Below are 16081 nucleotides of genomic sequence, written 5' to 3'. Positions count from 1 at the left end.
TTTAATGAGACCAAAAATCATCGTAACAAAAGTGTACAACTTGAAAAAATAAAAAGAAACAGAAACACATCCGGCTGCAAATGGTAGTGGCAATATACGGCACCAACTGGCTTCAGTACCGCAAAGCACTTTCGAGGATAATATGCACCTGCGACAGAAAATTATCTTAATTCACAAGACGTGTTTACGAAGGCACGTGGTTCTCTGGGTGCAACGTACAATGGTGAGCCGAAACATGACCGCTGCCCACCACAAAATTCAGTGCCGCCAGGTGGCGTTGTGGGTACAGGGTGAGTCAGTTGCCCCTACCTGTGGATTTTATGCAAACTGCAACACCTTCACAATACTACATGCAAGATTTTTTTAATTCTTCCTCTCGTTGTGTGCGAACTGTTAGTCCTACAGAAAAAGTGAACAGGAAGTTTTTGTAAGAAATTTAATGTAGTGCTGGGATACGTTTTCGCTGGAAGTCAAGTTTTCGAATTATTCAAGAAAAATGTACAAAAGTAACATTCAAACGTGTTGTGTCTTGAATCACTCCAAAGCCATGGCCTCCATCGAAAAAGGAACCCAGTACAAAATTTAACTACATTACATTTTCTACAAAAATGTCTTGTTAATTTTTCCTGCAGAACTAATTGTCAGCACGTAGTGGGCGAGAGAATATAAAAAGAAAAGAAAAATTCGGTGTAGGTATTAAAATTCATGGAGAAGAAGTAAAAACTTTGAGGTTTGCCGATGACATTGTAATTCTGTCAGAGACAGCAAAGGACGTGGAAGAGCAGTTGAACGGAATGGACAGTGTCTTGAAAGGAAGATATAAGATGAACATCAACAAAAGCAAAACGACGATTATGGAATGTAGTCAAATTAAATCGGGTGATGCTGAGGGAATTAGATTAGGAAATGAGACACTTAAAGTAGTAAAGGAGTTTTACTATTGAGGGAGTAAAATAACTGATGATGGTCGAAGTAGAGAGGATATAAACTGTAGACTGGCAATGGCAAGGAAAGCGTTTCTGAAGAAGAGAAATTTGTTAACATCGAATATAGATTTAAGTGTCAGGAAGTCGTTTCTGAAAGTATTTGTATGGAGTGTAGCCATGTATGGAAGTGAAACATGGACGATAACTAGTTTGGACAAGAAGAGAATAGAAGCTTTCGAAATGTGGTGCTACAGAAGAATGCTGAAGATAAGGTGGGTAAATTACGTAACTAATGAGGAGGTATTGAATAGGATTGGGGAGAAGAGAAGTTTGTGGCACAACTTGACTAGAAGAAGGGATCGGTTGGTAGGACATGTTTTGAGGCATCAAGGGATCACAAATTTAGCATTGGAGGTCAGCGTGGAGGGTAAAAATCGTAGAGGGAGACCAAGAGGTGAATACACTAAGCAGATTCAGAAGGATGTAGGCTGCAGTAGGTACTGGGAGATGAAGAAGATTGCACAGGATAGAGTAGCATGGAAAGCTGCATCAAATCAGTCTCAGGACTGAAGACAACAACAACAACATCATGTTCTTTTGGATGGTATTGTAGGTTGCATAAAATCTATCTGTAGAGGCACCTCATCCACCCTATATAAGCGGAGCAGTGACGAACGATGAACCATTCTAGGAAAGATACATGTCACAAATGGGAAAATCCAATGACATAATTTACTCTGACAAAGGGATGGGAGGCTACAGCCCAACAACTGGGGGTGAGCATCTCGGAAACGACTAAGCTGGTCAGCTGCGAGCTACTGTCCTCATTATCTATGGAAGATAGCTGAAGGATGGTGAAACCTGGGCGACAGAGTGTCAAATGGCCTCGTCTCATCGCAGGGTGCGGAGGTCAGAGGCTTGCAGTCTCTGTAAGGAAGACTAGCGACGATCTGCGGCAGATCTGAAGACAGAGTACAATGCTGGCTGGGTTAGACACAAGTGTTCGGGAGCACACAATTCAGAGCACATTTCTGAACTTGGGCCTCCACAGCAGAGAACCCCTACATGTCCCCATGATGACAGAACGACATGGCCATTTATGATTGCAGCGATCACTAGATCATCGAGATTGGACTGTTGATCAATGGATACGTATTATTTGGTCAGATTAGTCACATATGTTGTTACATCAGGTCGATGGCCGTCTCCAAATAAGTCGTCACGCAGGCGATTGCCTGCTCAAAACATGGACTGTGCGAACGACCCAAGTCAGTGGGGACAGAGTTATGGTATGGGGGAAATTCCCCTGGGCTTCCAGGGCGTGTCATAGTAAGCCAAGGTAACACGAAAGCTATGGCCTCTGCGAACATTATAGTGGACCACCTGCTTCCCTCCACGCTTGATGTCTTCCGCGATAGCGATGGCATGTTCTGGCAGGATGTCCATGTCAAGGCCAGAACCCACTACAGTGCTTTGAATAGCATGAAGCTGAACTCACATTGATGTCTTGGCAACCAAATTCGTTTAATGTGAACCCAATGGAACACATCTGGACTGCAATCAGGTACCAGTTTCGCTCTCACAAACAACAGACCTGTAATTTCCTGGAATTGTAAGATCTGTGCATAGACATCTGGTACCACATACCTCCAAAAACCTACCAAAGACCTGGCGAATCCATGCCACGCAGTTTCGGCTCCGTATTGCCTTACAAAAATGAAGCGAAGCGCTATTAAGCATATGGTCATCATGTTTTGGCTCACTAGTGTTTTTTTCTGAAAGTATACTCAGATTGTTGCTAGCTATGCACTAAAAACTATTTCTTTATTCTTTAAGTTAAATTAATAATCCTTTGACTGGCTGGTATATAGCGGAGCGTGGTGCAGTGCTCCCTTGGTTGTGCACGAACAGTTGGTGTGGATAAAAATTTCGAAATAGTCATTACGAATAATACGATTCAACTCGTTACTGACTGCAGGCTCTCGATATCGCCTTGCCACTAAATGCCAATATGACTCCCACCACAAAATTTTAATCAGAAAGAAAAAAAACAGTTAATTATCCAATCTAAGAATAATCACATGGACACTGTAATACTGGGTTAGGTCTCTCCATAACCCAGTGTAGAATTTATTGGTACGATGTGTATACACAGACAGAAGCCAAGATTAAAAATTTGTACTAAGGCCAGGATTTGAACCGTGGTCTCCTACTCACTAGGCAGATATGTTAACCACCACTTAACCCTGGCACAGTGGCTTTGCACAACTGCACAGACTACCCTAGCACACCTCCCCCCTTAATCGAAACACCCATTCACGCCTCAGCTCACTTAGTATTCCCCCCAAACTTGAACAGTCTTGGTACTAATTTTCATTCGTCATTTCTATCTACATGTGTACGTCATAAATGTCTGAGACTTGAAAAAGTCTCTGGAACCATGTAGTTTCATTGATTAAAGCACCTATGCCTGGGGTTTAGGCAGAATACACCTTTTCGTTCGATGCTGAAATGCTATTTCAATATAACTGGAGAGGTTCTTCAGTGCTGTTCGAGTTTTCATGGAATACAAAGTGTGCCGAGACATAAATGAGAATTTGGATTGAGCAGTGAGGCGTGTTAGGATAGTCTATGCAGCTGTGCAAAGCCACTGTGCGTGGGTGGCGTAGTTATTAGTGCATCTGCCTACTAAGCAGGAGACCTGGCTTCGAATCCCGCCTTGGTACACATTTTTATTCATTGCTTTAATCTACAAACATACGTAGTAGACGTCTGAGACTTGAAAACGTTTCTGGAACCATATCGTTTCATTTGATTTATTGGAATCTTCAGTTATGGTCTATAAATTTCGAATACAGTGTTTGAATAAACGTGATGGCAATCTCCTTAACACAGTTTACATACACATCTATACTGAAGAGCCAAAGGAACTGGTACACATGGCTAATATCGTGTAGGACCCCCGCGAGCACGCAGAAATTCAGCAACACGACGTGACATGTAGACGGCTAAAGTCTGAAATAGTGCTGGAGGGAAATGACACCATGAATTCTGCAGGGCTGTCGATAAATCCGTAAGAGCACGAGACGGTGTAAATCTCTTCTGAACAGCAAGTTGCAAGGCATACCAGAAGGCACTCCGTCTTCAGGCCACGAGTGGCCTACCGGGACCATCCGACAGCCGTGTCATCCTCAGGGGAGGATGAAGATAGGAGGGGCGAGGGGTCAGCACACCGCTCTCCCAGTCGTTATGATGGCATTCTTGACCGACGCCGCTACTATTCGGTCGAGTAGCTCCTCAATTGGCATCACGAGGCTGAGTGCACCCCGAAAAATGGCAACAGCACATGGCAGCCTGGATGGTCACCCATCCAAGTGCCGACCACGCTCGACAGCGCTTAACTTCGGTGATCTCACCGGAACCGGTGTATCCACTGCGGCAAGGCCGTTACCGCATCCCAGAAGCGCTCAATTATTTTCATGTCTGGGGAGCTTGGTGGCCAGCGGAAGCGTTTAAACTCAGAAGGGTATTCCTAGAGCCACTCTCCAGCAACTATAGACGTGTGAGGTGCTGCATTGTCCTGCTGGAATTGCCCAAGTCCGTCGGAATGCACAATAGACATGAATGGATGCAGGTGATCAGACAGGCTGCTTAAGTACGTGTCACCTGTCAGAGTCGTATTTAGACATTTCAGGGGTTCTATATCACTCCAACTCCACACGCTCCATACCATTACAGAGCCTTCACTAGCTTGAACAGTTCCCTGCTTACATGCAGGGTCCATGGACTCATGAGGTTGTCTCCATATCCGTACAAGTCCATCCGCTCGATACAATTTGAAATGAGACTCGTACGACAAGGCAACATGTTTCCAGCCATCAATAGTCCAATGTCGGTTTTGATGGGCCCAGGCGTGGCGAAAGCTTTGTGTTTGTGTCGTGCAGTCATCAAGGGTACAAACGAGTGGGCCTTCGGCTCTGAAAGCCCTTATCGATGATATTTCGTTGAATGGTTCATACGCTGACACTTGTTGATGGTCCAGAATTGAAATCAGAAGTAATTTACAGAAGGGTTGCACTTCTGTCACTCTGACCTGTTGCTCGTGCACCGACTGTAACACCTCGTTCAAACTCACTTAAATCTTGATAACCTGCCATTGTAGCAGCAGTAACGGATCTTATGGCTCAAATGGCTCTGAGCACTATGGGACTTAACTTCTGAGGTCATCAGTCCCCTAGAACTTAGAACTACTTAAACCTAACTAACCTAAGGACATCACACACATCCATGCCCGTGGCAGGATTCGAACCTGCGGCCATTGCGGTCTCGCGGTTCCAGACTGTAACGCCTAGAACCGCTCGGCCACTCTGGCCGGCAACGGACCTTACAACTGGGCCTGACACTTGTTGTCTTATATAGATGTTGCCGACCACAGTGCCGTATTCTGCCTGTTTACACGTCTCTTTATTGGAATACGCATGCCTATACCAGTTTCTTTGGCGTTTCAGTGTAGCTTCTATCATGAATCGATATAGAGTCCTAGCATTTCATTCTTTCATTAGATAATGGATAACGAACAAAACACGGGCAGCAAAGAGAATAATACGCATTGGGCGCGAAAGTCGCTACTGCACAAACAAAACTGGTAACTAGTGACGTAACGTGACATAGGGCCTACTATAGGACGAGGGATGTTTTCTGTATCTTTGTTTACTTTAGCAGTTTTGCTGTTTTCCAGTGAGACTACTGTTTTAAAAGATACAACGTTTATGGTTCTTTTTTTGGCCTAGGAAATGACAAAACTTACTTGTCTTGTTACAAGTATTGTCACTAACCTCACTCTTGGCTGACCAAAACTTCTGCAACTAATTTGAAGAACGGCTTTATTTAGGGATTAATACTTACACGACATTAAAATTAAACATTTTTATTTCTTTGATGCAAAAACGTTTTTATTTTAAAGCTACGGAGGAATGCTGAAAAGTAGTGAACACACTTAAAGATTTTTAAATACAACAAACGTTATTGAAATTCTATGTCTTATTCTTCATGTCTACATATTTTCAGCCCTCTGTCTATGGAAGGCTCCAATTGTAGCGTGTAACATGGTGGTGTGTAATGTAACTATGTCGGTGCGTGATAACCAACGTACTGTAACCGAGTTTCGAATTCGAAGAAATCGTCCACACATGGAGTACCTTCTCCTTCAGCACGACAATGCCAGACCACACAGGGGCCCTGCGTCGCCAAAGTCAAACGTTCTACAGTGATGGTACCAACAAACGGTCTCTAATTGGGAGAAATGTGTTCGGCGGAAGAGCGACTATATTGAGAAATAAATCTACATCTACATCTACATTTATACTCCGCAAGCCACCAAACGGTGTGTGGCGAAGGGCACTTTACATGCCACTTTCATTACCTCCCTCTCCTGTTCCAGTCGTGTATGGTTCGCGGGAAGAACGACTGCCGGAAAGCCTCCGAGCGCGCTCGAATCTCTCTAATTTTACATTCGTGATCTCCTCGGAAGGTATAACTAGGAGGAAGCAATATATTCGATACCTCATCCAGAAACGCACCCTCTCGAAACCTGCCACTTGAGTTTGCTAAACATCTCCGTAACGCTATCACGCTTACCAAATAACCCTGTGACGAAACACACCGCTCTTCTTTGGATCCTCTCTATCTCCGCCGTCAATCCGACCTGGTACGGATCCCACACTGATGAGCAGTACTCAACTATGGGTCGAACGAGTGTTTTGTAAGCCACCTCCTTTGTTGATGGACTACATTTTCTAAGGACTGTCCTAATGAATCTCAATCTGGCACCCGCCTTACCAACAATTAATTTTATATGATCATTCCACTTCAAATCGTTCCGCACGCATACTTCCAGATATTTTATATAAGTAGTGTTTGTTCCGCTATCACATAATCGTACAATGAACGATCCTTCTTTCTATGTATTCATAATACATTACATTTGTCTATGTTAAGGGTCAGTTGCCACTCCCTACACCAACTGCGTATCCGCTGCAGATCTTCCTGCATTTCGCTACAATTTTCTAATGCTGCAACTTCTCTGTATACTACAGCATCATCCGCAAAAAGCCGCATGGAACTTCCGACACTATCTACTAGGTCATTTATATATATTGTGAAAAGTAATGGTCCCATAACACTCCCCTGTGGCACGCCAGAGGTTACTTTAACGTCTGTAGACGTCTCTCCATTGATAACAACATGCTGTGTTGTGTTTGCTAAAAACTCTTCAATCCAGCCACACATCTGGTCTGATATTCCATAGGCTCTTACCTTGTTTATCAGGCGACAGTGCCGAACTATATCGAACGCCTTCCGGAAGTGAAGGAAAATCTACCTGGGAGCGTGTATCTAATATTTTTCTGGGTCTCATGAACAAATAAAGCGAGTTGGGTCTCACACGATTAGGAACCGCGCTACCGCTACGGTCGCGGGTTTGAATCCTGCCTCGGGCATGGATGTGTGTGATGTCCTTAGGTTGTTAGGTTTAAGTAGTTCTAAGTTCTAGGGGACTTCTGACCTCAGCAGTTGAGTCCCATAGTGCTCAGAGCCATTTGAACCATCTCCCACGATTGCTGTTTCCGGAATCCATGTTGATTCCTACAGAGTAGATTCTGGGTTTCCAGAAATTCTACAACAAATCGATGTCAGATATATAGGTCTATAGTTTTGCGCATCTGATCGACGACCCTTCTTGAAGACTGGGACTACCTGTGCTCTTTTCCAATCATTTGTAACCTTCCGTTCCTCTAGAGACTTGCGGTACACGGCTGTTAGAAGGGGGGCAAGTTCTTTCGCTTACTCTGTGTAGAATCGAATTGGTATCCTGTCAGGTCCAGTGGACTTTCTTCTGTTGAGTGATTTCAGTTGCTTTTCTATTTCTTGGACACTTAATTCGATGTCAACCATTTCTTCGTTTGTATGAGGATTTAGAGAAGAAACTTCAGTGCTATCTTCCTCTGTGAAACAAATGAAAAAAGATGTTTAGTATTTCAGCTTTACGCGTGTCATCCTCTGTTTCAATGCCATCATCGTCCCAGAGTGTCTGGATATGCTGTTTCGAGCCACTTACTGATTTAACGTAAGACCAGAACTTCCTAGGATTTTCTGTCAAGTCGGTACATAGAATTTTACTTTCGAATTCACTGAACGCTTCACGCATAGCCCTCCTTACGCTAACTTTGACATCGTTTAGTTTCTGTTTGTCTGAGAGGTTTTGGCTGCGTTAAACTTGCAGTGAAGCTCTCTTTGCTTTCGCAGTATTTTCCTAACTTTGTTGCTGAACCACGATGGGTTTTTCCCGATCCTCACAGTTTTACTCGGCACGTACCTGTCTAAAACGCATTTTACGATTGCCTTGAACTTTTTCCATAAACACTCAACATTGTCAGTGTCGGAACAGAAATTTTCGTTTTGATCTGTTACGTAGTCTGAAATCTGCCTTCTATTACTCTTGCTAAACCGATAAACCTTCCTCCCTTTTTTAATATTTCTATTTACTTCCATATTCAGGGATGCTGCAACGGCCCTATGATCAGTGATTCCCTGTTCTGCGCTTACAGAGTCGAAAAGTTTGGGTCTGTTCGTTATCAGTAGGTCCAAGATGTTATCTCCACGAGTCGGATAGTGCACAGAGTATAATGCCACTCGATGCTCTGTCCCTACCACCCGTCCTCAACATCTGAGTGTCCCAGTCTATATCTGGTAAATTGAAATCTCCACCTAAGACTATAACATGCTGAGAAAATTTATGTGAAATGTATTCCAGATTTTCTCTCAGTTGTTCTGCCACTAATGCTGATGAGTCGGGAGGTCGGTAAAAGGAGCCAATTATTTACCTAGTTCGGTTGTTGAGTGTAACCTCCACCCATAATAATTCACAGGAACTATCCACTTCTACTTCACTACAGGATAAACTACTACTAACAGCGACAAACACGCCACAACCGGTTGCATGCAATCTATCCTTTCTAAACACCGTCTGTGCCTTTGTAAAAATTTTGGCAAAATTTATCTCTGGCTTCAGCCAGCTTTCCGTACTTATAACGATTTCAGCTTAGGTGCTTTCTATCAGCGCTTGAAGTTCCGGTACTTTGCCAACGCTGCTTCGACAGTTTACAATTATAATACCGATTGCTGCTTGGTCCCCGCATGTCCTGACTTTGCCCCGCACCCTGTAAGGCTGTTGCCCTTTCTGTATTTGCCCGAGGCCATCTACCATAAAAAACCGCCCAGTCCACGCCACACAACCCCTGCTACCCGTGTAGCCGCCTGCTGTGTGTAGTGGACTCTTGACCTATCCAGCGGAACCTGAAACCGCACCACCCTACGACGCAAGTCGAGGAATCTGCAGCCCACACGGTCACAGAACCGTCTCAGCCTCTGATTCAGACCTTCCACTCGGCTCTGTACCAAAGGTCCGCAGTCAGTCCTGTCGACGATGCTGCAGATGGTGAGCTCTGCTTTCACCCCGCTAGCGAGACTGGCAGTATTCACCAAATCAGATAGCCGCCAGAAGCCAGAGAGGATTTCCTCCGATCCATAGCGACACACATCATTGGTGCTGATACGAGCGACCATCTGGAGATGGGTGCACCCTGTACCATTCACGGCATCCAGAAGAACACTTTCCACATCTGGAATGACTCCCTCCGGTATGCACACGGAGTGCACATTGGTTTTCTTCCCCTCCCTTGCACCCATATCCCTAAGGGGTCCCATTACGTGCCTGACGTTGGAGCTTCCAACTACCAGTAAGCCCACCCTCTGCGACCGCCCGGATCTTGCAGACTGAGGGGCAACCTCTGGAACAGGACAAGCAGCCATGTCCGGCCGAAGATCAGTATCAGCCGGAGATAGAGCCTGAAACCGGTTCGTCAGACAAACTGGTGAGGCCTTCCGTTCAGCCGTCCGGAATGTCTTTTGCCCCCTGCCACACCTCGAGACGACCTCCCACTCTACCATGGATGAGGGGTTAGCCTCACTGTGGGCAGTATCCCGGACAGCCACAGCCATAGTCCCCCGATCGGAGGATGCTTGGGACGGGCTGGCCGTCCCCGAGAAACCCCCGTCCGGACTCCCACAGTGATGCCCATTGGCAACAGCCTCAAGCTGTGTGGCCGAAGCTAACACTGCCTGAAGCTGGGAGTGAAGGGATGCCAACTCAGCCCGCATCTGAACACAGCAGTAGTGGTCCCTATCCATGCTAAATACTGTTGTGCAAAGAACGTCTGAACTAATCTACAGAGAGCACAAACAATTCAACACAAAATTTAAACGGTTATTAAAATACAAGACTGCCTAGTAAATTCAGTAATGCTGCTACTTGCGCGCACGCATCTCGTGGTCGTGCGGTAGCGTTCTCGCTTCCCACGCCCGGGTTCCCGGGTTCGATTCCCGGCGGGGTCAGGGATTTTCTCTGCCTCGTGATGGCTGGGTGTTGTGTGCTGTCCTTAGGTTAGTTAGGTTTAAGTAGTTCTAAGTTCTAGGGGACTGATGACCATAGATGTTAAGTCCCATAGTGCTCAGAGCCATTTGAACCATTTTTTTGCTACTTGCGCACTGCTGACACACTGCTCGGCGGCAGAAGGAGACTACGCGATTTTACACTGTTCAGGTACTAAAACGCGATGCTACAACTCTCAAATACCATAATACGCCCGAAATTTATGAATTAAACAATGCAGTGTGGACATGAAGAATAAAGTCGTGAAATGTTCATAACGTTCGTTTTATCTAAGAAGTTTTAAGAGTTTTCACATAAAAAATTCGTAGACAGTACTTTTCAGCACGCCCTCGTAATATCATTGAGCCGCGCCGAGTGTCCGCGCGGTTGAGGGCGCCATGTCACGGATTGCGCGGCCCCTCCCGCCAGAGGTTCGAGTCCTCCCTCCGGCGTGCTTGTGTGTGCTGTTCTTAGCGTAAGTTAGATTAAGTTAGTTTAAGTAGTGTGTAAGTCTAGGGACCGAACACCTCAGCAGTTTGGTCCCTTAGGAATTCACGCACATTTGAACATTTCTTGAATATCATGATCACACACTAAAGAGGAAATCAGGCTCAACACTTCTCATCTACAGTGCTCTCGGAATATTCTAGGCATAACATGGAGGACCGACACGACAAATGAGGTGGTCGGAATACTTCGAAGCTACCGACTACCACCGTCACTCTGAAAGAACGTATCCTGCCGTGGCTTACATGTTATAGATCATTACAGTCTTCCCCGATGCGCTCTCCTAAGTGTCAGCATTTGCTGGGAGACCACCTGGAAGACCTGCAGTGAATTTTACGTATTGTGCCAAACGGCACTGGAACTTTTTGATATTGGGTGTGGCAAATGGAAGTAGCTCGCTGCAGACCGCATCAGATGCAAGAAACTAGGCAAGAGCAGCATCAGGTTCCACGACGGCACCTTCAACTGAGAAGCGAGCGTTGACACGTCTAGAACGAAACCCTCTTTCGGGGTGACGTATATTTGCCCAATTTGTTGGTGCCAAGTGGGCTTTTCCATCGGTCTCCTCAGTCACCAAAGAGCGTACCTGCACGATACGACTTGGATCTTACACTAGCAAGCAAAGGCCAATGATAATGATGGTCATTGAACAATATTTCATTACACAAGCTATCTCACTAAGTAATACCAAGACACATCATCAATAATCTCAACGTTGTTCATTTCTGCTGTGAATGATTTGAACTGTCGAGTGTTTCGTAATTTGAGCGGATGTAGCTGACAATGGTTAGAACTACCCACATAACACGTGGATACTGATTTTATTTTGGTGCTAAATTTTACCTATGAAAACAGGATGTGACATGTCAGTGTCTCAAAGCCCCACAAGCTCTTATTTCTTATCTGTTGTAGACGGTGCATTACCGATTGTAAGCTGAGAATTTTCCCAACTAGCACAGTATTTTTCATTAAAACGTCGTCGAGGAATTAACGCCAAAACATCGAGTAGTATCCTTCAATGTAATCAAAAGTGGCGTGGTACACCTTCGGAAGGTAATAAAGCTGCTGCTCTGCAATCCATGGATTCGGCAAGTGCTTTATAGAATTTGGAGGTATGTTGCAGCAGGTTCTGAGAAAAATAGGAGTAAGCTATAGGGAAAGAGGGGTAATATACAATATATACGAAAACCAAGAGAGAACAATAAGACTGGAAGACCAAGAACGAAGTGCACGGATTAAAAAGACTGTAAACAGACGTACGGCCTTCCGTCCCCATTGTTCAGTTTCTAAATCGAAGAAGCAATGACGGCAATAAAAGAAAGTTTTAAGAGTGGGATTAAAATTCAGGGTGAAAGGATATCAGCGATTAGATTCGTTGACGATATAGCTATCCTGAGAGAAAGTGAACAGAATTACAGTGTCTGTTGAATGGAGTGAACAATCTAATGAGTACAGAAGGTGGATTGAAAGTAAACTGAAAACAGAATAAGAGTAATGAGAAGTAGCAGAAATGAGAATAGCGAGAAGCTTAACAAAAAAGCTAATCAACACTAAGTGCACCAAGTTAAGGAAAATAGCCCATCTCACACGAAGCAAGGGCATAAAAAGCAGACTAGCACAGAAAAGAGATTATGCATTTCTGGCCCAGAGAACTCTACTGTCAGGACAGGCCTTAGTTTGAGGATAAAATTTCTGACAATGTACGTTTGGAGTGCAGCGTTGTGCAGTAGTGAGTCATAAACAGTAGGAAAACGGGAACAAAAGGGATTCGAAGCGTTTGAGATGTGGTCCTTCAGCAGAGTGTTGAAAACTAGGTTGACTGATAGGGTAAGGAATGACGAGGTTCTCCGAATAATTGGCGAAGAAAGGAACGCCTAGAAAACACTGACAATAAGGGCAGAATCGTAGAAAATGCATTGAAGACATCAGAGAATAACCTCCATAGTTGTAGAAGGAACTGTAACATGAAAAATGGTAGGCAAACAGAGAGACTGAAATACAACCAACAAATAATTGAGTTCGTAGGTTGGAAGAGCTACTCTGAGATGAAGAGGTCCGCCAAGAGGAGAGGAATTCGCTGCGGACCACATGAAACCAGTCAGAAGACTGAGACAAATAAAAGGTGGGCAAGTGCAGGAATCCCGTTCTGAGAGTTGCATACAAACTTATGTACATATATAGATAGTACTGTTGCAGGGTCAGTGGGTCCAACCAGGGACTCCAGATGGCCAAGCTGAAGCTGGAACCCACCGAGCCATATTTTGTCAGGAGGCCGAGGAAGTTCAAGAGCGTCAAGGGGCAGTGCAGAGTGATTATTCAGTAACATTTGTTTATTCTGATGATTTGCAATAATCGATGGGTGAAGCGTAGTGTTGGTATGCCATCCGTGCGCTGTCGCGCAAATCCAGCCGGCTCCCAGACTCCTGGTATGCCAAAGCCACTGCTGCCATCCTGCTGGAAGTCGGCCGCACTCTCATGGTCGCCGATGCGTTGCGACTTGGCGCCGCGCTGCTGCCGACGATTCCGGAGACTGCTACAGTCCCTGGACCTCGCTGCCCTCCACCTCGTTTAGCCTGCTCTGTCCGACCATATGACAAAGGTGGGTGTACCGGTCGCCCGTGGCCCTCAGGCCACTGCTGCTTCCAGGACAGGACCGGACTCGAACCTGCGCCCTCCTGGACGCTGTGCCGCAACTTGCTGCTAGTGGTTGTAATGCCACTTCCTCGGACGAGAAATGAAAATCAAAAATTAGCTACAAAATTGTCAAAGATTTCCCCAAAACAAGTTCCAAATTCCATGAAAAATGAACAAACAAACAAATTTCCTGTTAACACTATTATTTGGATATTAACCAGTAATTGAATCAGGAATCTAATACTTAGTAATTTATTAACATACGAAAGAAAGATAGGATTCCAGTAAAATCAAACTCAAAGTTCAAAGTCATAGTAAATCGCAAAATCATTATAATTAAAATTCGCAAAGTAGAACCAACGTTCCCAAAGAATAATCCATCTGAATACTCTTTGAGATTTGTGAGTAATGGCTAATGATAATTCAGTCCATTGTCACTACGTTACGAGAATTAGCCGAAGCAGGTCATACTTTTGAATGCTCATTATTGTAGGCGCAATTAGATTGTTTTTTCAGAATTGATTATTGCGATCTACTATGACGCAGTGAAACGATACTTGGACTTCAAATATTACGTTATTTAGAATTCAGAGGACTTGCATATATTAGACAGAAGTGACTTTTAATTAGATAACCTGAAGTTAACACTATTTAGGAAGTGAACACAGATAGACAATTTCATTCGTAGTAACTAATGGACTATGGAACTTGGCGATAGTTACGAAGCATATAATTTATAATTTCCCCAAACACCTGGGAAAGCTTCTTCCTCACTGCTCTGTTAGGAAGTGACTAATATTGTGTAATAAATCAGCATATCTTATGAATTCACGCATTTACCATTCAATTTTTAAAATATTATTTATAGAGATAAAGTATTTGACTGAAGCGCTCGGCGCTTATATAGAAACTCCTTGGCGTTAGGAATTAATAACACTGTTACGACTGCCGGCCGCGGTGGTCTCGCGGTTCTAGGCGCGCAGTCCGGAACCGTGGGACTGCTACGGTCGCAGGTTCGAATCCTGCCTCGGGCATGGATGTGTGTGATGTCCTTAGGTTAGTTAGGTTTAAGTAGTTCTAAGTTCTAGGGGACTGATAACCACAGCAGTTGAGTCCCATAGTGCTCAGAGCCATTTGAACCATTTGAACTGTTACGACTGATTATAGATTTGAGATTACAACCAGTATATAGGGAATTTTGTGTCGCTGGAACTAATTTGAACTTATTATTAATATTTAAATAGCAACTGGTAAACCATCGATTATAAACGATTTAATTACGACATTTGGTGAAGTAAATATCTCGCACAAGTCGCGAGTTCAGTTCATAAATATTCTGTTTGTAACGTCGATACCGATACATAAGAAATAAAAATCTCATTGCTCTACCGCTGTTAGCCAAGACAAAAGATCCGATGGACGTTACATGGTGCTTGCTGGATGGCCACACCCGCCGCCATCTCTGGCGCTGTTGCAGCGCTGCTGCGCCTCCGGCAGCGTATGCCACATGTCAGCAATAACTTAAAGCAGTGCTGCAGTTTCCTGCCTCATTGTTGCTCCACTCAAAACAAATCCTGAGTGCAATACCGCCATCACAGCTCCGCACCCGCGAGTGCCATGTTTACCTTGTCTGGCCCGCTGGCTGTCGACTGTTACCACATTCTGCCAACGGCCTCAGATTTCATCGCCCAACCGCGCCTTCACTGAATTTTGATAACATTTCCTTTTCCCTCGACTAGGACTGACACTAGCGCAGCAGGACTTCTGTAGATTCTAATGAGTCAGTTTGCGAGTGTCAAAATATGCGACTCCAATAACCGTATCTTTTGACTGCATTGATACAGAAGCTTAAATTCACTACACTGACATTGGACCATAGACAAATTTGACATAAATTTCAACTTGATACCTCTACCCGTTCCTGAGAAAGAGACAACAAAATCTTGACTGTTGGAAAGAGTCCCATCGGTTTCAGTTTGCAAGGTAGCCCTTATTTGCAGATAAGAGCGCATTTTGCTTTATTTCCAGTTTTGCCGTTCCATGTACGTGATGTGAATGTATCACCGCTGCAGTAGGTACGGAGTAAGGAGCGAGCGGTAGGTTTCCACGCTGGCTAGCGGAGCCTGTTGGCCATTTGGCGCTTTCAGAGTCAGTGGGATGGTTCAAATGGTTCAAATGGCTCTGAGCACTATGGGACTCAACTGCTGAGGTCATTAGTCCCCTAGAACTTAGAACTAGTTAAACCTAACTAACCTAAGGACATCACAAACATCCATGCCCGAGGCAGGATTCGAACCTGCGACCGTAGCGGTCTTGCGGTTCTAGACTGCAGCGCCTTTAACTGCACGGCCACTTCGGCCGGGTCAGTGGGATGAGATGCCAATGCAGAAACCGCTCAGATGTCAGCTAAGAATACGTAGAGAAAGTACATTTATTCTGGCACGACTCAAGAAATTGTTATTAATAAATATTTACTAACAAAAGTTGCCTTTTGCCACTGAGACATTAGGAGGAGTCTACAGGTCAT

Source organism: Schistocerca nitens, chromosome 2 (assembly GCF_023898315.1).
Source record: "Schistocerca nitens isolate TAMUIC-IGC-003100 chromosome 2, iqSchNite1.1, whole genome shotgun sequence".
In the NCBI taxonomy this organism is placed as follows: domain Eukaryota; kingdom Metazoa; phylum Arthropoda; class Insecta; order Orthoptera; family Acrididae; genus Schistocerca; species Schistocerca nitens.
This window is presented reverse-complemented; position numbering follows the sequence as displayed.